Source organism: Gavialis gangeticus, unplaced genomic scaffold, assembly GCF_001723915.1.
Source record: "Gavialis gangeticus isolate Ggan-Ray unplaced genomic scaffold, GavGan_comp1, whole genome shotgun sequence".
Classification (NCBI taxonomy): Eukaryota; Metazoa; Chordata; order Crocodylia; family Gavialidae; genus Gavialis; species Gavialis gangeticus.
Genome location: NW_017729019.1, coordinates 3,713,155 through 3,733,687, shown reverse-complemented (window position 1 = coordinate 3,733,687; position 20,533 = coordinate 3,713,155). Strand labels below are relative to the sequence as shown.

Genomic DNA, 20,533 nt, shown 5'->3' with positions numbered 1-20,533 from the left:
ATGCAAGTGGCAGAGCCAAGAACAGAAAGCAGCTCAGTGCCAAGCTGCATCTTGGAACTTACTCCTTCCCCATTATCCTGTACAGTACTTGTAGGAACCTGAGGGCTCCCTTAAATATGCATGGCTCATTTACTGGGCTGGCAGTGAACCAGAGCAAGCTGCTATATGGTTCACTTGCCCTCTCTCTGCTTCCTTGCTGGCCTTGGCTCAGCCAACAGCTTCTCCCCTTGTACTCCACTTCCCCAGAACCTCCCTGCCTGTGCTGAAGCGTGATCGCTGGTCACCATGTGCTTGTTCTAGAGTTGGGTGGCTCACTCAGTGCAAGGCAAGGAAAAGGCAGTAGAGGAAAAATAAGCCTGCAACAGAGATGGGAGGAGAGGGCAAGAAGTGACAAGGCAGCTCTCTGGACCTCGTGTTGTTCTTATTGATGAGGCTTACAGCTGGAGTTTAAGGTATCCGGACACCTATTTCCCATGGATTTCAAGGAGTTAGGTGTCTAAATCTTCAAGTCTGACCCCAAATCAATTGCTCATGTTCAAAGGGGAATTAGCAGAGCAGGGACATGAACCCAGACCGTCTAACTCCTACAATAACACGCTGATTACTGAAACCAACTTTCTTCCCATCCTTCCAGCATCACACATGAAATGCAGCCTCTGCATATGAACTGCCTAGCAACTTGAATGGGAAACCCACAGAAAAGCCCTGCATGACTAGCTGAGACTTGATTAGCTTGTATGACCTTTTGCAGGGCAGCGATTAGCTCCATATCATATGCACATCTTTCACCGAGCCTTACACAATAGAAATTCTTGCTTCCAACCCCACAATTGTGGAAGCAGAGCAAATCAGCCAGGCTGTCCTGGAAGGGCAAAGTCAGGTGTCTCATTTGTCAGGGACTCGTGCTGAAAATTAGCTTGCCAGCTTGTCAAGTTAAAAGCAAATCAGCACATGAATGCAGCTAGGAGGTGATATTAGAGCTGTCGAACAAAGGCATAAAGGTCACTGGGACACGGTCTATCTTATTGCTCTCACGCATGTTATCTTGTGCCAGCAGGGGCACAAATCAAAGCAATTATGACCCCTTTGCTTTTATTAAGTGGTATCAGCAAGGCAGATTTGCTTGAGCACAGGCAGTCTGGATGGAGGGAGGAAAAGGGGCCAGCACTGGAAGTGCCAATGTGGAATAAGACAACGTTTTTGAAGGGCCTCTGCTTGCCAGAGTGGCAGCAAAACTACAGGATAACTGGTCTGCACAAATGGGGTCAGCATCTGATCCTCAGAGTAAAGCAGGAGCAGTTCCACTTCTACTTTCTCAACAAAAGAGCACAACCTTGTTGAAACTACTTGTTGAAAGGTCAGGATCAAGCCCAGGCACTTGAACGGACACTCCTGGACAAAACCAGAATGATTAGTTTAGTGCAAGGCAACCTCATCTCAGGCAACTAGGGGCCAGAGGGAGAAAGAAAGGGTCAGACAATTACCCAGGTGCTAACAACAGGTAGGAGGGCCTTGGATTAAGCCCATCACTTCCAAGGGGGATCAGCATTCACACAACCAAGGTCAGTTCTTCAGAAGAGTTCAGCACATTGAATATGCTTCTTTGAGAAATCAGTCTTTGCTCGGTGTCTCAAAGTTGAAGCTGAGCTTACTGAAGATCTGGCCCCAGTTATGGCATTCAGAAACCTTCCCTTTGAAAAAGTCTGATCTTGAGGATCTGGTTGCAAAGACAGCTCCTTAGCAAGACACCACTTGTTCCTCCCCATGCGTCAAGATTGAGCCCCTGTGTAAAAACCTTGCAAGGTACAGATCAGCTGGCCTGGAAAATCTATTCATTTTACCATGCTCCTCACTGGAGCTCCTCAGCAGAGAGCTACTCAAAGTATTTATTGAGGATGCCAATATCAACCTACTGGATTGCACATTTCCACTTAGTGGGGGTTTTTTTTAATTAAATAATTTCAGCCAGTCGCTGTCATGTCACAGCTGAGTTACGCTGATTATGCTGCTCTGCAAACTTGAAGCTCAACCAAATTGTGGAAAGCTCATTAGAAAGGATGCCCATGACTGGATTCACTCTGCTATATCCGACTGACCAGGATGTCAGAGAACAAGCACATCTCCACAGATGCAGGTCTTGGGGAGGTGGGAAGAGGGGCTGAATTCTTGGCTTTTTCCCTGAAGACTGGAAAAGATAGGAATAGAGCAGGGGTGGGCAAAATGCAGCCCGCCAGGCCATTCTATCTGGCCTGCGGAGCCCCTAAAAAGTTTAGAAAATTAATCTTTATCTGCCCCTGGCTGCCTGTCATGTGGCCCTCGATGGCTTGCCGAGACTCAGTAAGCAGCCCTCTGCCCAAAATAATTGCCCGCCCCTGGAATAGGGGACCCCATTTATCAATCATTTATTGCAGGCAACCCAGTTTACAACCAGGCAAGATGGTCCCTGCCTCCAGAATTTGTAATCTGTTGCGTCTTTTAGGTTGAAAGAGGCAGAGGAGTCCAAGGAAACAGGGAGCGAGTTGCACAGTTCCTAATAGTTTCACTTGTAACTACCTGATTTCCCCTCATTGTTACATTGCATCCCTTTATCTCTCTGCTCACACTCTGGAGCTGGGATCATATTTTTAAATGTAATGGACAACTCTTGCTACAAAGCACTGATCAGGGTGAAACTTAAAAAAAAAAATTCTCCCTACGGGTTGCTCACACACAGAGAAGAGAGCCACGTTTCTGCAGACTTCATGCAAAAATCATTTTCAATTGCCCTTTGGTGCCATACAATTTAATTTAAAACCCGGGTTGTAATGTAACTGGACAGAGATCCTTTAACTTGTGAAGTGTATGCAAGTGGCTGGGGCAGTCTCCCTGCTGTTAGGAGAGCAAAATGTTTATCTTGGCAGGACTTACACATTTGTGTGACAATGAGCATTGTTCATTAAACAGATTCCTCCGCAAACCCGGACATGGAGTTCTGCCTAAGAAAGTATAAGCAATTAAGAGGCAGTGACGCCATACGTTTAAGCTGAACTGCTGCCCGCAGTGTTTGCTTACTGCATCATGCACAACTGGACAATATTTACACATCCTGGAGCAAGATGTCTGGATAGCTCAGGAGTTTGTTTGCTCAGAGCTGCAGGGCCTTCCAGCACCTCCCATGACTGATGCGAGGGAGAAAAATGCATCAGTGGGGCAAAGGAGTGGCGGGGAGATTACGAGTCGGGATTCCTGGCTTCTGTTTCTGCCTGTAAGGCTAACTTGGAGTGTGACCCTGAGCAAGTCCCTTCTGTCTGTGCCTCAGTTTCCCGACGGGAAACAGAGAAATCATGATATTTCTATTCTCCCCAGGTTCTTATACTGCTCTCATCACCATGCTGAGTGCCTTCCATTAATCGTGTTACTTAATGCGCTAACAGCTGTCATTTGTCTCAGTGGGGAGGTCTGCAGCTCAATTCCAATTAAACAGGCCCTCAGGTGAAATGATTACATTTAGGTTTCCCTCTCCCTGCTCAAGGGCAGAACAGCATGGAAGACCTTGGACTCCTGGCTCTCCCCTGCCCTTGAATGGTGTGTGCAGCTCCCATGATTAACAGCAGCCTTACACCTCAAGTGTCAAGCCACACGTTTGCATGAAAAAGAAACCAAAGAAACGAAAAAAAACCTTTTAAAAAGACATTTTCATAAAAGCCAATGTAAAACAGCTATGATATCTTGGGATGGACATGCATAGCTCCACAGATAAGGGTCCCCTGCTTCAGAGGAAAACCAGCCACATTAACATCCCAGGCAGCTTCACCTCATCACTGATCACATTCAGTATATGCATATGGAAGAACATCTGTTCCCTGGGCTTGTTTTCCCCGCCACCACAAACTACCTTGAAAGCTAATACTCTTGAAGCAGAGAGAGATGGGGCGTTTCTGCATGAATTACAGCAATGCTTCTGACAAAAGTAGACCAGCAGAACATTTAATTTCAATAAGTGATGGGCAAATGCCCAGAGGATTTAGCAATGTTAACGCTAAATCCTGTTGACCTTTTCTTTCCCCACTGGTCTGATATTAGGTAAATAAGATCTAGACCATAGAGGGCAAAGTTTTCAGTCCTATTTCTTGACCGTTTATGAGACGTTACTCCAACCTGCTTGGGGAATGGTCTCGGCGTTCTACATTTGTACAGCACCTAGCACTAGAGTAAGGCAAGGGTCTTGGCCTATAAACAGGGCTTCTAGCTATTACCTATAATGTAGATGTTTGTGAACACGAAGGTACATAAGGTAAATACATAACACTTGTAGTTTGTCAGTCTTGCTAAGGGGTTTTATCCATGGAGACAACGCAGAAAATTTCTTTAAATGAAAACATTTTTTTTTTTTTTTAAATTAAAAGGTGCCCTTCCCTCCATTACTGAGGATGCTGAAGATAACTGGAAGCAAGTTCTGAGCACCGCAGAGCAGCTTTGATGCAATTCCATTCTCTGCTTGTTCTATATTAGCACTACATGTTTTATAGTCATATGTTTTTATTGAATCAATGGGGCAAAAATATTTGCTCAGCGTTCCAGGCCAGGGGTTGGCAACTTGTGGCCCATGGACCCATTGGATCCAGCACACAGACTGACCAGCATTCGGTGGCAAAAGACTGTAGATGCAGGCACTCCTGCTGAGCCATCACAAGGAGAAGCACCAGCTGCAGGGAGGTCCTACCTCCTGCCTGCCTCCAACCTGAGGTGGGTCAGTGCAGCTTGCAACCACAAAAGGTTGCCTATTGCTTTCTAGGCCACTCTCTGGCCATTTCAAACATACAGTACCATAAAATCACCATTCCTCCTCCCCTCCCAAAGACAAATGTCAGAGACGGTGCCAAGTAAGGACCTGGGTTCTAGCCTAAACTCCTATTCCTAATGGAGCAGAGATTTCCCTAATGCTCTTCATCTGTTTTATAGAAAGACTAGTATATGCAATGTGCAGAGGCTGGAGAGGGGATTCACTAATGCCCAACACAGAATGGCAGCTAGCACAACTATGCTGGGAAGCTGGAGAGATGCAAATTCAAACCTCATCTGCACCAGGGGTAACCTAGAACCTGGGACTTCTGCTTCCTGAGCAAGGCCCTAACCAGCGGGTCAAATCGATCCACACTGGTATGGCAGGAGTTCTCCAGGGGAATCCCAAAATGAACAGTCCTGGGCCAGGCATTGTTCAATGCATTTATTAACAATTTGGATGCTAGAATAGAGAATTTCCTAGGCATATTTTTAGGTGACACTAACCTGGGATGGGATGTAAACACATGGGAGGAAACAATAGCAGTCTTATCTGAAGGGCTGCCAAAAGAGGAAGAATACTGTTCTTGTGCTGCAGACAGCAAGAGAGAACCAATGTCTTGAAGTTGTAGGCTGCATGTGACATGCAGGCTATGGCCTCCTGGGGTCCTTCTGCCATGCGAACAGCCCTTCCCTTAGCACCCACCACATGCCTGGCTCCCCCATGCTGCATAGGCAGACCAGCCCCACTCCCAGCTGTGTGCAGCCCAGCTCTTCTCCCAGCCATGTGCGCAGTGTGGACAGTCTGGACCCCTCCTGCTGTGCTGTCCCACCGATGGGAGCAGAAGCCAAAGGAAGGAGGAGCCTGGAGACTCTGGCCACCTCTGCAGCAGCAGCAGAAGCAAGGAGAAGAATGGTGGCTGGATGGCAGCCCTTGGGCTGCAAATTAACCCCTAGCAGCCCACATGCACCCTACAGACTGCCAACTGGATAGCCCTGCTCTAGATGAGGCCTAACCAGTGCCAAGGAGGTGCACTACCATCTCCCAAGCCTCAACTCTTAATGCTCCTGTTGATGCAGTCCAAAGAGCCATGAGCCATGGCAATTAATGCCGTCATTGCTCCCCATTGCCAAACTTCCAGACCCAGGGGGAGCCCCAGGTATGCCAGACTGCACCAGCTTACAGGCGCTGTGTGGCCAGATCTGGTTAGCGGGACCCCACGGGACTCTAGATCACATCCGCAGTCGACTCCATGCACTGATGACCTCTTGCTGGATCCGGCCCATGGATCCACCCCCACAGCACTCATCCAGCCCATGGGGACAGAGAGACTGAGCACCCCTGTTCTAAACATTGTCCCCTGTGCTGACCAGCTGTTTACTCCCAACTTCTCCCAAGGCCTGTTCTCCAGCTTCACTCTCCCTACCCTTCCAGATCTCTGCTACCGTCTCTGCCAAACCGATCCTCCCTCAACCAAACCCCACCCCAAAAATGATAAGCTAGGGGGAAAAATTGGCAGCACTAACTCATCCATTCTAAGTCCTAATAGTGGTCAATCTGTTAGCAAGCTTTATTTCTTTCCCCCAGCATTGTGCTTTTCAGCTTTGGAATAACAGAGTCCATGCCCCAATGCATGGGCAGGATGGACTGCAGGGGGATATCCTCTGGGGTCCTCTAGACAGATCATACACATGACAAACCTTTCATCATGCACAGTAAGATCATACACATGGTAAATTTTGCATTTAACTGCATGCTACAAATATACACACTTGAAAGGTGATTGAGCTAAAAATGTTTTTTTTTCCCCCCAGGGAAAACTTTTTCATTCTCCAACTTTTATGCTCACAGTGCAGTTTTAATGCTTCATTAACAGGCGTGCATGCAGAGAAGAGCGGCACATTGCATTTTTGTTACTAGAGGCTGTGCAGTCAGGGGGCTTACAAACACTTTAAAGCAGCTCCAGACAAAGCAACAAAAGACACAAACACCATCACTTCTATTTCAAAATGCTCCCAGACAGGTGAAGAAGATAGCGTGTGCATGCACGCAAGCGCACACATTCATTTTTTCAGGCTGGAGGTGGGGGGAAAGCACAGCAACCCTTTGATGTTTCATAACCGCTCAAAGCTAGAGGGAGTGGGTGGGAGGAAAAGCAGAAGAGAAGGCCTTACGGGAAGACAGTCTGACTTGCAGAGATTTCTGTCACACTGCTCCAAAGGTCACAGCTGATACAAAAACGCACACATTTCCCTTTTGAGCAGCGTATACATGGAACGGTGAAGAAAGATGCATCAAGTGTGTGCATCTTCTCCATGGAGGTTTAGGCAAAAGTAAAAATTGTGATGATGCTGTCCAAGCTCCTGGATAGCACAAGCTGGGGTACTTTACCGAGCAATTTCTGCAGCAATCCTAAACCTGCCTGAGCAACAGCAGATGTTTTAGAGACCCAGTCTTAATAGAGAGACTCCAAGAGACGGAGAATCCACCACATCCCTTAGCAAGGTGCTCCAATAGTTAGATAACTTCACTATTAAAGTGTGTAGCTGATTTCTAGCCTGACCTTTTTACTGTACAAGCTTTATCACTTTTCCTTGTATCCCCCTGCATATCTGGCACCCATTGTGAGGTAGGCAGAAGTGTCCCCAGTATATGACTCTGGCCCTTGAGGTATGACACAAAAGCTTAAGGTAGTGAACCTGAACCTCCTTCTGACTAGCCACTGAATAAGAAAGTTTTACCTAATGGTCACAGCTCAGAGCAGGAAGGCAGGGGTTCTGAAGGCTCTCACCTTCATTTTGCCATGTTGATACAAAGCCACGGCTCATCCAGGGGGCGTGGGGTGAGGGGGCAGTTCCTGCCACTGCACACACCTCGGGAGGGCACGGGGGGGGGGTGTACCCCCAGATGTGTGGAGCGCAGGCGGGGTGGGATGGGGCCAGGGCTGCACCAGGCTCTTCATGATATGTGGGGGGAGGGAGGGGTTTGGGCTGAGGATACAATTGGGGCAGGCGGCAGTGGTGCTGGAAGATGTGGGGGGGCTATGGTGAGTTCTGGGGTGGCTGCAGCCCCCCCATAGCCCTACTCCCAGTGCTGCTACCACCACTCGTCCCAAACACAGCACAGCCCAGTCCCCACTCGGAAGAGCCTGGTGCAGCCCCAGCCCACAGCTGCAGCCCGCCCCGCCTTCACCCCGCGCAGATCCAGGGGCACATGCTCCCCCCACCCATGCCCTCTAGGATGCTTGCAGCAGTAGGAAGCGCCCCCCGCACTCCCCAGAAGAGCTGCGGCTCCATCCCACACTCCGCCCTGTCCCAGCTAGGCGGTGGCTGCTCCAGCACCAGCCCCACTCCCTCCCTCACCATGGGGAGTGTTGCTCTGTCCCCCCACATCCCTCCCCCCTCTCCTTCCACCATAACAGACTTACCAGCTACACACAGCTGTATCAGCCGATATGCCTCCTTAAAAATCGTCTATCAGTTTTGGACCCCAGAATCTCTATCAATGAACCCCTACTTGGTGCAGTTTCCATTCTTTGCTTTCCTATTCTTGGAGAGCAACACCAGCTTTGGACTCTCAAGTAGGCAACTAAGGAGAGTTCCCCTTTCGATGGGCAGAGTCCCTTGAACCACTTGCACCCTGGAAATGATCCCGTACTTGGACATTTTATACTACAGTCATCCAAAATGAGACTCACATTTGCCACTACAGGTTGACATGACAAGTTTTATCCGGTTTAGGTTAAAATGATCCTGCTTCCTTGTAATGACTTGTAAAGCTGAAAAGCATAAGGTTTCTGCACTTCTGTCAAGCTAACTCTGCAGAGGATGAGCTATTAAAAGATCAGACATCATCTATTAGGTGTCACTGTAATGAGCCTAAGAGCCCTATCAGAGGATCAGAGCCCCATTATGCTAAACAATGCAGAGAAAGACGATTGTCTTTGCCCCAAAGAGCTTATGCTCCAGCTGAACTACTGTTGCTGGAATCACAAACACAAGCTGCAAGCACACTCCTGGGATCTCTTCCCTATTCCTGAAGGAACCTCAGGGGTAACCAAATGGATGTGCTGGATCATATAAGCCACACAATAGTAACTAGGTGCCAGATGGATGCAAGCACGTGCAGGCTGCTTTGTCCATCTTTGAGCAAGGTATAGACTTGTAGAAGCCGTGCGAAAAAAAGGAAGCTGCCTCTGCTACTCCACCCCTCCCTATCTTTCTTTCAAAAAACCACTTCATTCCCCCATGCCTAGCTGCAGCGCTTTCCTGCTGCTGGGGCTTTTCCCCAAGCAGAAGCAGAGTGAACTGCACCTAGTGCTTGTCCACATCACTGCTTCTGCCCCCATGGCATTATGAACATCAATGAAATCTGGCTGGGCTTTCCAATGGCTCAGAGGCTGTGGTGCTGTCTGTCGACTCCAGGAGACAGTACTGAAGTTTTATGAGTGGCACAGGTTTAAATATTCATCTTTGCTAAATCTTTGACAAAAACACCAAGCTGAGCATCTACAGAAACTGATGGCATGAGTGAACAACCGCTGCTCGCAACAGGCAAGTAGATTTTTCCACTCCTGAAAAGTCTGGGTCTAGTGCGTGGTGAGTGTGAACTAACCGACAGAAATATCCTGCCTTCCTACAGCCAATGCTATCAGCATAGGGAGCATAGAAACAGGGGTAGCAAAAGGGATGCGAGGGCAGACGGCTCAGCTGACAGGGCTCCCAGAGTGCAAATACACCTGGCACCACAGCAGGTGCAACAGCAGGGGAAGTTGCCCTTCAAAGAAGAAGCTGGGCAGATTTGGCTTCTGGCTCCCAACTCAAGACAGGCACAACCTGTATCCCCTCCATTAGGCAGCAAGCCTCTTCTCTGACTCCTCTCATTGCCCCAACAGCCATCCTCTCTGAACTTGCTGCTAGATCCTGTGCAAGAGCACCCTGGCCCTGGTACTGAGGCCATCTGAGCGCCTATTGTCAGCAGGGCAGGAGTGGCAGGATGACTTGGGGCAGAGAAAGATGACCAAATAGACCCAAGTTTTTCCAGAATTTTAGCTGCTCCCCTCTTGGCAGAGAAGCCTCCCCTTTCACACCCCCTCCCACGAAGTGAGAAGTTTCTCATGGATGAAAAACATTGCCGGAGTGAACATGCCAGAGTGGCAAGAGTTAACAGCACCCAGGACACGTTGCTGGGAAAATATGGGGGACGGTGGGAGAGAGGGGGGTGGAACTGGGACATAGCATGTAGAAGACAGCTCTCTACGATGAAAAGTACTCACGGGACCCCAAAAATATCCAGCGACCAAAGTTCAACTGCAGTCCAGAGCAACATTGCATGGACTCACCTTTCCCTGGATTCTCAAGAGAAATCCAAGCCTAGCTCCTGCTTAACGCACGCTCCATAAGCATGCAATGCTCTTGTCTATGGTGTTGATCAGGTCTCTGTTCCTGTGACAGCCAAGCTCCTCATGTGTTTTATTGTATTTATATCTTCAGAAACCTCTGGGAAGAAAGGTAATGCTGTCTGCCCCACTATACAAGTACTCTCTAAACCTCTCCTTGCAAGGTGCCACTGGCAGTCTTGGAAGGGCTTGAATCTAAATGTCCCATACAAAGCAGCAGGGCCTTAGCTGTATATCCACCCTTCCTTTCATCTAGGATAGCAATTCTCAGCCAAGGTACCATGGGGTGTCAGGCAATGCTAGCACGGTTAGGTGTCCAAACAAGATTCATAAGACCAACCCAGAGATTTCAAATTGGTTTCAACACTATGGATTCCTTTCTGCCCTGCTGCAGCCTCTCTGAGCATTTTGCCACAGAAGAATCGTTCTTATTTTTCTGTAGTCAAAAAACAAGTGAAAATTAAGAGCTGGCATTGTCCATTGCTTACACAAAAAAGAGGGGAAAAAAAAAATCAGCATCTTTTTCAAACTCTTCGCCCTTTGCCAGCTAGTCTACTCAGGATCTCCTGGGACCAAAGCTCTGTTAACTTTTATGGGGTGCCCCATTCACACTGGGAAATGAAGGGAAACTGGGCCCCAAAAGGCTCACCATGAAGTCTCACCTGACCTGGCAAGGAACTCCTTCAGGAAGAGATGGATACCGGTATTCTGACCACATGCGTGGAGGCAGGAGCTGGGATCTCCTCCTTCCCTGGCCCTGGAGCCATGCCTAACTGCCCATCACGTCGCAAGACAGGACGAGCGGCTGCATGAAACTCTGGGAATGTTTCAGATTCAATCCTGCTCCCACTGAAGGCAGCTAAAGTTCTGCCGCAGTACAACAGGCCAGGACTGGGTGCTTTGTCAGCTACACTGGCCAGGATGGGAAGGATACAACTCCAGCCTACCCCCATCCCCCAGTTTTGCACTACTTAGTGGCACCAAGTCTTTAAAGAGCTTGATCTTGCTGCCAGAAAAAGCAAAGACCTAACTCCCTTGGGCCTGGGTCCCAGAGAAATCTAAGTTAGCAAGATGTTACAGGGATAAAGATGCAACGAACAGTGGAGACAAGCCACATGGAATAAATAGTCCCACTGCCACAGTGGGCTGGGCCAAATACACAGTTGGCATTTAGTGACCAGCAGCATTGATGAGTTGGGGTAGACCTGTGTGCCTCCCCTTAATGCACCCCCACACGCAGCTGCCTGTTGGAGTCCCTCTGCTTCCATACCTCTACACAGGAACTGCTCTTTCTTACCACACCCCAGGGAAGGTGGGGGGATCTTCCTAAAGAGGACCCAAAACTAAATCCAGCATCCCTGTGCTGAAGGAATAAGTATTACTGGGAACAACACTGAGTGACACACACCTCACCCACCCTGCTTCAAAGGGACTGTACTGTACACACATTCCAGATTAATATATTCATTTATGTACTGCATCAAGAACAGACAGCTGACCTGGGAGACAGGTGCAGGAGTTATGCTGCCCCAATAAAGATGCAAGTCAGCCCTTGCCTAGCAGAAAGAGCAGGGAATAAATCCCTCCCAGCTTGTTTATGCAAAAGAAAGTCAGAACAATATTCTAGCACAAGCAAAACTAAGAGATTGCACCTGTTCTGGCTCTGAACGTTGCTGCCTAATGAGGCTGAATTTTATTTACAGAGATCTGCAGCTGTGGAGTGGACAGCCATCAGGGTGGTAAAGAAAAGTAGAGGATTTGCTCAGGCTGACAATAGAGAGCTCTTGGGATGAAGGTGGGCCTGAGTCTACCTCTGCAGTCAGTATAGCACTTCCAATACGGAGCTGCCAGGTATAGCGTAAGGAGGGAAGGAAATCCTGATTGAGGCAAGGTGGAGGACTGCACACTTTGGCCAATTTCCTCTGTAAGCAGCATCTCAGTATTGCATGTGTGACCAGCATTGTAAGCAAGGCATCATATGGATAGGCAAGCCCTCTGCAGAGGATCACTGCACCTGTGCCTCAGTCCTACCAGAACCTGCTCAGCCCACGATACGTTAACGCACTGCTCCCATGAGCCAGACTTTAACAAGCGAGTCAGGCTATGAATCAGGTTCTTCTGGCCCATCATCCAGATCTCCATGCAGGTGGCTCAGCAACCATTACACAATGTTAGCAACCACTCACCCTCCTCACTATCTGTGCCATCTGCAGCCCAGACAGAGGGCAGCTGCCCAGATCTGCCAACACAGTACATACATGGTCACAGTAGCATAATGCAGGGGGGCATCCAGGGCACCAGTTCCAGTCACTAACTCAGCAGCCACAGATGCTGCCCCTCTGCCCCACACACAGCGACTGCCCAGGGTGCACAAATGCCTAGTTAGGCCCCTACACTTCCATGGCTCAATGGTCATGAATAGGTTGACACACTCGTACCAAGGGAAAACCCATACCAGTGAGCTAAGTCCATGGAAAGTAGGTGCATACTGCATATGTGCCAGTTACTCCACTCCACCTGCAACAAGTGGAGCCATCCCAGGATCAGCCCTGCTGTGAAAGGAAGGGCTGGTTCTACAGAGCTGAACCCCACTTCTACCAGCGTGGCCACTGCTTACTAGGCTCTCCCCTTATTCTTCTAGCCAGCGTCAGACAAGGATGTGTTGGTCAGAGATCCACCTAGGGCAGAACGCCTATTCAGAACAGCCTCACTGGCATTCTGTTTCATAAGCTCTCTGAGGAAGATCCCCCTCCTGCAATTCCAGCTCAGTGAATTTTTAGAACTCATTAAGTTTCACAGCAGTGATTGCAAAGCAGCAATGATGGAGGTTAGGTTAATTAACAAAACAAAGGAGTTTGTGGCAATTGGAAGATTGATCCAATCCTCTATGTGCTCAGTTTGAACAGAGAGGTCCCATGCTTGGGCAACTACAACCATTGACTGAATCCTTGCCCTTCCCACCCTACCCAAAAGTTGAGCCTTTCTTTTTTCCTCTTGAATCCTCTGTGGCATCCACAGACATCCTGCAGGCTCATCGTGGCTTCACCCCTGCACTCCACATCCAGGTCACTGACAACCCTTACTGCCACTTCTCTGCTTTACTGTTTGAGCTGAAGTAATAACTCCCTCTTCTCAGTAGCAGCTGGAAGGCCTTATCCATCAAGCCTGATATTACTTTTCCATCCCAAGGGTCCAAATGCAATGTCATGCTCAGACCCTGCTAGCCTCCCATCTTGACTGCACCAACACACTCCTTCTTCAAATGCTTAGGTGGATACTGCCATCCTAACACACCCAAAATACTGCTGCCAAAGCCATTTGTTGATCCAGTGATGTGCCACTTCTCCCTTGATAGTCCCTATGCTTTGGTATGCTATCCAAGCACTTCCGAATTCAGAAGAACCTCCAACAGTCCTTCAAAGGATCATCTCCAATCTAGCTCCTTAGCTTTCCAACACTTCCATACCTTGCCCTTCAGCAATTGGCTAGCTGAACACAACAGCAAGCATTAAGCAAGTGTATGGGACTAGACAATTCACATCTACTATCACCCTGGGTGTAGCTTACACCAGCTCAGATTCTAAAGCCTAGGAAAGAAAATGTACAGGGTTAAGGAGCCTGAAAATTGTGCATTGCTTAATACAGCTCCGATAGTCCTAAACTATGGGACCAGGCCCCCAGACTCACTGCAGTAAATGCGAGTCTTAGTGGCATGGAGATGAAAGCCCGAGTGCTGGTCCCCCTACAGCAGACTTGGGGACCCTGCACTCAGTCTCCTCTTACCCACATAGATCTGATGGCAGCAGACCCGCTGTTGCTGGCCAACATGCTGGAATGCGGGAGCTGCCGCTGTTTCAGCCTCCAGCAGCTGGGTGCAGCACACACTGGGAGCAGCTGTTCCTTGTGCAAGTCTCCTTGGGTTACATACCAAAACAAGGCACAAGGGCCAAGGTTGGGGCCTGATAGCAAAGTGAAAGGGCTGCGTTTTAAGGGAGACGCGTTTACAACCCAAATTCCCCACCTGAACTGTTAAACAGGGCTGTCCAACTTCAGAACAGCCAGAGGCTTGCAAATTAAGTGACTGAAGTGACAAACAGCCACTGAAGGGCCTGGGACCAACATTCATAACCTTACTGGACACTAAAACCAGTGGAGTAAAGGCACAATGGTCATGGGACTCATTACAATCAACCTGCTATTTCTATTCAACTCTTTGCATTCCACAGGTAATAAGCAACCCTTTTCCCTTCTGCATTGTCTTGCTCTTTTCATAATTAGGATATTCACTCGCTGCATTTCCTTCCTTTTGAAGCTACTTCTGATCACTTCTTGTTCTTATTTCACACCCATGTTCAAGTTCATAAGTGATGGCTGACAAGGTTATTTTGGGTAAATCCAAGATCTTTTATTAGACCAACTCAAAAATTCTTCCTAGCAAGCTTTCAGGAACAAGGTGATAGCTTCTATTTACATGGAGTTAAACACAAAAATTGCTGTTCTCTTTTTTTCCTGTTATTTAGCTTAGCTACTTTTCTCCCAGACCTGAGAAAGGCACTTTGTGCCTGAGAGCTCATCAAACTTCTCTCCCAACTATACAGATGGTTCAAGAAAAAACACTACCAAAAAAATCCTCTTGTTTCAAGTCAATGGTACAGCACTAGGGACCAATCTGGGCCATAGCTATAATCCTTCATCGCACAAATTAAACATGTAAAAATACCAGGTTGTTCCTTCCAAACTCCAATAAAAGCAAGAGAATATCACCACCCTTTTGCCACAATGATCTCTATCAAGTCACTGTGGCCAGAAGAAATTTATTCTTATTTTACCACATTCTAGCACTGGTAAAATGAAACCTTGACAAGAACTGTATTTTTCAGTAAAACTCCTTGGTCTGGAAAAGTGTCAGCCAGTAGAATCCCTTGGTCTCAAAGTCGGGTTAGCAAGGAGCCAGGGAGGTGACTTGCGCCTGTTAATGTATAATCCAGGTTCTGTGACACCAGGAATTTAGAGTAAGAGAATGAGACTTTTGAGATAAGATACCAGAGCACAGATCAATGCAACTGTGAGCAACATGACCACAGCTGATATAATCTAAACTATTAGTGATAGCCCCAAAATTGTTTCAGGTAGTAGAAATAGAAGGAGCCCATGAGATAACCCATGTTGACATGTCTTCAGCAATACACCATTTAGTAAAACGTTTAGAATAAAGGAAAACAACCCTCCTAAGCTTGGACTGAGCAGAAATCTGCAACACAAATGATTAAATGGGCACACAACTTGCCTGTAAAAAAAAATACAATATTCACTAAGAGTCTACAAAAGGTATTTAATGGACTGAAGATGCATCATACTGCTAAGACAAGGTTCTTTGGGTGAATATGATACCTTTTATTAGGCCAACTTAAATAGTTGGAAAACAATTATTAAGCAAGCTTTCAGGTTCAAAAGCCCTTTGTCAGGCTAAGGAAGTTTCTGCAGTTGGTGTGTGCTCTTCCTGGGTGGAATGAAAAGTAAAGAAGCCAGAGGCTAGGCCAGTATGCATACAAGACAGGCAGTCAGTGAAAATGTAGATTGAGGAGTCAATCTACATACCAGCCCAGCCTCTGGCTTCTTTACTTTTCATTCCATCCAGGAAGAGCACACACCGACTGCAGAAACTTCCTCAGCCTGACGAAGGGCGTTTGAACCCAAAAGCTTGCTTAATAATTGTTTTCCAACTATTTAAGTTGGTCTAATAAAAGGTATCAGATTCACCCAAAGAACCTTGTCTGCCTGTGTCCTTAGACCAACACTGTGACAACCTACACCCTCATACTGCTAAAGAATTCAAGAATGCCGTCAGGAGCACATGGACAATCTGAGGTTGTATTAAGACCTAGAACAAGACCTCAGCCTGACTAGAAGCTAATATTAGGCATTTTGGAATGAATTTAGACACAAAAATCAACTGTATTTAGAGTACGGCCACTGCAACAAATCCCAACAGGCTATGGATTTGGATTACAGGACTAATTAGGGGGTTAGAACATGGCTGTCAAATGCAAATGTTGCACCTTCAGAAAAGCTGAGGAGACCCTATCTAAACTTCCAAATGGAAAGGCCATTCTCCTTTTTTAAGGCAAGCCAACAGGTTTTAGCAAGCCTGACTTGGTGCACCACACTAACAGAGCTCAATAAATTCAGCTCCGACTTGTCACTTGTGAGTGCCCCACTCAGCTTAAAATGCTTGAAGACAAAGCAGAATGGCACTGGGGCAAGCAAAAAACCCCATTTACGGAAAGATTTAGATCTGGCTTGGGAGCAATCCTTCTGAAAGATGATCATGGCAAGCCACAGCACAGCTACCCTCAGCTCAAAAATTGAAATGCTGGCTGTTTTCAGTTGCATTGTGCTTTGTTCCATACTTGAAATTGCAAATCACTGTTTGTTCTCTTCAGAGAACAAACTATTCTTGTTCAAGCATTATGAATCCAGTGCCACTACCTAAAGTCTAATATTAAAGTCTGGCAACACATGGTTATGGGAGCAGGCAAAAAAACCCCAAAAAAACCCAGATCATCACACCTTTGGAAGCTGCATTTCAAAACCTTAGTGTGACAATTTGTATAATGACTTCCATGAGAAATCAAGTGCCAAAGCAGTCATTAAACACAAAATACAAACCCAGTTAAGGTCTTCAGGTAGTGTCCATGCTTTCCAGATTACATGTAAACACAGAAAGCAAGGAAGATGAAAGCTGGAAGATGAATTTGAAACGACAAGCCCTATCCATTTTCTGAACGAAATGTGACCAACACAAATGGGAAACAAAATGGCTCAGTAATTCCATAGGGACAGGCAGGCAGACGAGATTGCCGCATATGGTGAAACCCCGTGCACAGAACGGCATGCCACAATATCGGCACATAAGAGGGCAAAAATACTAAGCATGATCTCCACGCCTGCCAGGGTACTGAAGAGGCAAGAACACAAAGAGAGATTTCTTATTCCAGTCAGGCATGAAATGCTGCCATCAGAGATAAGATACCCAACCATGAAATCTGTAATCAATTCAGGAAACAAAATGCAAGAGCAGCACTCCAGCCACACGAAATTCCTGATCAACTTTAGTCCAATGTTGGCGCTGATCTTTTCAAATCGAACAAGAAAGACCACCTCTTATTGCAGCCTGCTAGTCCCATTTTCTAAATGGATCGGTTCCATGGCAGCAACAAGAACTTACTGCAAATTTTGTTCACCAGTGGGGTTCCAGATGAGTTGGCTACTGATAATAGTACAAGGCAGAAAGGCTCATTTTGGCAGTTTTTTGATCCACCAGTGTCAGCACGCAGCAGACAGCCATTACTGTGCACAGCCTAATGGGTTTTCAAAAGCAGCAGCATGAATGGCACAGAATTTCAGAAGCTTTTACTGTAGCATAAGGACTCCACTGCACTAGGCACCGGTGCAAGCAGAACAAGATGACCCACGCCCCACAGAGCTTGCAATCTAAATAGAAGATAAGAAATGGATACAGACATGGGAGCACAAGGAAATTAAGGCGGTATTAGTAAGAAAAATAGCCTGCAGTTACAGCACGTGAACAGCCTCTTTGTGAAGGGGTTTTATACGCGCAGTGCGGGGGATTTCTAATTACGACAACGAAGTTGCTTTGCATATGTTTACAGAAAGCCCCTCTCAAGTGTGAGGGGCAGCATGGGAGAAAGTATAAGGGAGCTTATTTGAAATGTCTAATGAATGGGCGACAGGAAACTGGTACCATAGGCTAACCAGAGGTAGGAGCTGACTTCTTGGTATAAAAAGCTTTCATAGATTCAGAAATCTGTTCTGAGCGTTGTAAGGTATCATAATAGCCAACAGTGCTTTATTAGGATCATCCAATGCTCAGGCACTCATAGGCAGGAGGGCAAGAACCTTAAAGCCAAGTATTTACAAGCTTCTTTGCTAAGCAAATGCTAACCCTGAGGTAGCTGCAAGCTGCTAACACTGGGTTGGCCCTCCCTGGTTTGCATGGGATTGACCTTTTAGACGCATATCGTGAAACTCAAGCAGAAGTGATCTGGTGACAACTATTATCCCTTCTGAAACCTGCCATAGTCTCCCACTTGTCCAAAGGCCAGCTGGCAACCTCCCAGGTCACTATATCATCATCTGTAGCCATCCATCCCCAGACCTCACAAGGGCTAGTCCTGCAGGAAGAACAGAAGAAGCCCAATAAAAACAAAGATGATCCTGGCTCTGGTCCCCGAGAGCACACTGCTGACAGCAGAGCATACACATGGACACTGATCAGGATGACAATGTGGGCCAGTCTCAGGTGGCATAAACTGAAGTCAGTGGAGCAATGCCAGTTTACGCCAATCAACCTGACAGGCCCTAAGCAACAGATTTACCCCACCTGAGCACTGCAAGAGCAATAGCTCCGATCAGAAAGAGATCCAGAGAGACGAGAAAGATCCCTCCTGTCCAGCGAAAGACAGATCAGCTTCCCCTAACCTAGACATCTCCATTGGCACTTGTTACTAACTGGACGCATTCATTTGCGGCTAGTATTTTGTTTTAAAAAATTAGATAATTTGCCAAAACTATTACCCTTTGTAGCCCTTGCTCCTATTGGGTAACTGGTATAAGACATGCTGCACTCCCATTCCTTCCACATGGTAAGGACAGAGCTATCACCAGCATGAAAAAAAAAATGCAATCTGATTTAAAACTGAAATTTCAAAAATCATCCCATCACCCAGCTAAAACAGACCCAATCCAGACTTCTGGTGTGGTCACAAACACTTTGCTACTGGCCCGCAATGACAGAAGGATCAGAATGGGAAGGTTGGACACACAGTACATTGTAATAGCAACCTCCAGCTGCAAGCCTTCTCATGAATGTATATTGCTAGTCATCTCTCTGCCAGAAATAAATCTGTGAAATCCTTAAGGGCCACAGAAGACAGCAGATGCCAAGGTAAATACTACTTGGCAATGCAATGCAAGCAGAAAAGGAGAATGCGAACTACAGCTACAAGTAAACAGCAAGGAAGAAACTCACTCCAGCACGGAGGGATCTCCTGATCCCACTGAAGTCCGTGTAAGCCCTTCTACTGAGTTCATTAAGGGCAAGAATAAGTACCACTGCAGTTGGGGAACAGGACGCTGGGGATAAGGAGACACCCCCTTTGATCTAAGGGCTTGATCCAGTAGTCACTCAAGCCAACAGAAAAACTGCCATCAATTTGGAAAGGCGCAAGCTCAAGCACAAGCGACTAATTGCAAGTAGCACCTTGCATTCAGCATTCTTCTCCACCACCCTTTTTCTTCATTATAACGGTCATCATTTTGTCTAATTACACATATTTTGCATGTTAATTTGCTATCCTAATCTTTGAAAACAGGGATCATATGAAAACCCCAATTCTTCCCACCTACCTAAGAGAAAGCTACGCTAAACACTTGAGACTTATCAGTGCCTGCCATTTCCTGACATCGTTACTTGGCTTGCAGCCACCTTCCTTTAGGAATTGCCCCTTTGCTACCTGGAAAACATTTTGGTCCCACCTGCTTGTCTAGTAACACAGTCCCACTAAGCTCCGCTCGCCGGCCCGGCACAGCACTTCTTTTTCTTTCTTTCCTGTTGTGACGAGCACATACACATTTTCCTTACTCCCAGCCCATTCAGAGCCCCCGTTTCAGGAGCGCCGTGCTCGCACTGCTCCTTCACGGGGGGCCGCCAAGCAAGTTGTGCGCGCGTGTTGAGGAGGGGGGTGGGCAGGGAACCACATTTCCCCTGATAAATCTTCCCAGTGCTACTGACCATCCCAACAGGGATTTTCATGGTGTTTTTATAAGACCATCTCTCGCCCCATAGGCTATGAACCGTCTGGACCAACTAGGCAGGGCATCCCATTCAGCCAGCGGGTGAAGTCCTGGCTCAGGGCGCTAGCCCCAGTGATGCCACACAAAGCGCTTCTGTTCCCTTGGCCAGAAGTCAGGCGGGATGGGCACCTCGCCGGGGCGCCTGGCACCGCCGGTTTGGCGAGCGGGCCAGCAGGCCCCTCTCCCTGCCCCGCAGGCTGGGCAGTCTCTCTCCTGCAGGGCAAGGCTGAGCCCCGCTGCAGTCGGGGAGCAGGATGCTGGGCATTAGGGGACCCCCAAAATCGGGTGCGCCCCCTCGGACCTAAGGGCTTGGAAAAACCTGCCATCAGTGCTGCTCAAGCCCCCAGCCCGGGCCCGGTACCTCCTTGCACGCGTGCAGCTCCCGCTCCTCTCCGCCGCCCCGGGCGGCAGCCCCCGCGCCGAGCAGCAGCAGCAGCAGCCGGAGCCGGAGCCGGAGCCGGAGCCCGGCGGGCGGCGCAGGACGGGGCATGGCGGTG

The 20,533-nt window shown here is 47.8% G+C and overlaps 1 protein-coding gene across 3 annotated transcripts in view; it reads right to left on the bottom strand.

Annotated features, from left to right (window-relative positions):
- The window catches only part of KIAA1324 (KIAA1324 ortholog), a 74,217-nt gene extending 53,718 nt beyond the window's left edge, over nt 1-20,499 (bottom strand). The window contains exon 1 of one of the 3 annotated variants that reach the window (XM_019513841.1): nt 20,398-20,499. The gene's annotated coding sequence lies outside the window, so the exon portion shown is untranslated. Of the gene's footprint in view, nt 1-8,459; nt 8,600-20,397 lie in introns of those variants that run through there. The other 2 variants (XM_019513842.1, XM_019513843.1) reach the window with 2 other exon arrangements.
- Between the last annotated feature and the right edge of the window lie 34 nt (nt 20,500-20,533).